The sequence below is a fragment of the Echinops telfairi genome, unplaced genomic scaffold, assembly GCF_000313985.2.
Source record: "Echinops telfairi isolate 266 unplaced genomic scaffold, ASM31398v2 ScPeMD7_7457;HRSCAF=8495, whole genome shotgun sequence".
Taxonomy (NCBI): Eukaryota; Metazoa; Chordata; class Mammalia; order Afrosoricida; family Tenrecidae; genus Echinops; species Echinops telfairi.
The window spans coordinates 45,117,120-45,118,362 of NW_022111357.1; the positions used below are offsets into that span (position 1 = coordinate 45,117,120).

Sequence of the window (1,243 nt, forward strand, 5' to 3'; positions counted from 1 at the left end):
GGGCTTTGGGGCTACTTGCTTCTTACAACCTGCCATGTGCCTGGAGGAGTCTCTGGGTGGTGCACAGATGGTACAGACTCAGCTGCTCACCAAAAGGTTGGCAGTTCCAGTCCACTCAGTGGCACCTTGGAAGAAAGCCCTGCTGGTCTACCTCAGAACAATTCACTATTGCAAACCCCAGGACACAGTGGCCCAAAGTGGGACCTGACCTAAATGCCCACCAGCAGGTGAATGAGTAGACACAGAGGGGTGCATGCGTGCGAGGAGGAAATGCTATTGTCTTTCCCTTCCCTTTTCCCAAGAACTTTCTGCAATGCTCTCCCAGAAGGACGCTCAGCCAGTGGGAGAAAGGAAGTCTTGATACCATGCTAGCGTAGGAAGGACTCTGAGGATAATATGCTGAGCAAAATATGTCAAAAAGGAGAAACATTGTATAGCTTCACATAGACAGAAAGACACGGTGTATTAGGGTGTCCACATGTGGGGAATAGAAGGGTTCCCACTCATGGGAAAACAGAATTGATTAAGGATAAGGTTGCACAGTTCATCATTGTAATGGCTGTCAATAAATTGTATGCCTGTTAAAGTTGAATTAGCCAAGGTTATGGGGGGGGCGGGGTCTGTTTATAACAACACAACTACCAAAAAAAGAGTAACTGCTGAGGCTGCTGGTCCACAAGCCCACATCTCACAGGACCTGGCTCCTTGGTTTGGAGATTTAGGGTCATGATTTTATGGGCTATCCAGGTCCTTGGCCTCATCCTGGGTTGCCGTGCTTCTGTTCTGCCTCCTAGCTTGTTGCATCATGCCTGGAGTCCCCAAACCTTGTACTGTGTCACCCAGGGCACGACCGTTCGTCTCTCGTCACCCAGAATAGCAGGAGAGTCAGGAATAGGAAGAGGATATGAAATGGATGGGTAATCCCCTCCGTGAACAACTGCCTCCCTTGGCTTGAGACTGGAGAACCAGATGATGCACAGCTACCATTACGGGACATTTCAATCACAGATTCTAGGATGAATCCTGATCAAAAGGGGGGAACTGTAAAGCAGATTTTCAAATACTCATCAAAAAACAAAAACAGAAAAACCTCACGGCCAAGGAGTCAGTTCTGACTCATGATAACCCTATAGGGCAGGGTAGAACTACCCCTGTGGGTTTCTGAGACTGCAACTCTTTATGGAAATAGAAAGCCTCATCTTTCTCCCTAAGAGTGACTGGGGTTTCAAACAGCTCCCTTCAT

The 1,243-nt window shown here is 48.0% G+C and overlaps 1 protein-coding gene across 1 annotated transcript in view; it reads left to right on the plus strand.

Annotated features, from left to right (window-relative positions):
* CERS1 (ceramide synthase 1) overlaps positions 1–1,243 on the plus strand; it is a gene marked incomplete at its 3' end in the record, with an annotated part of 14,036 nt that overhangs the window by 752 nt on the left and 12,041 nt on the right. The gene's annotated exons all lie outside the window — the stretch shown is intronic.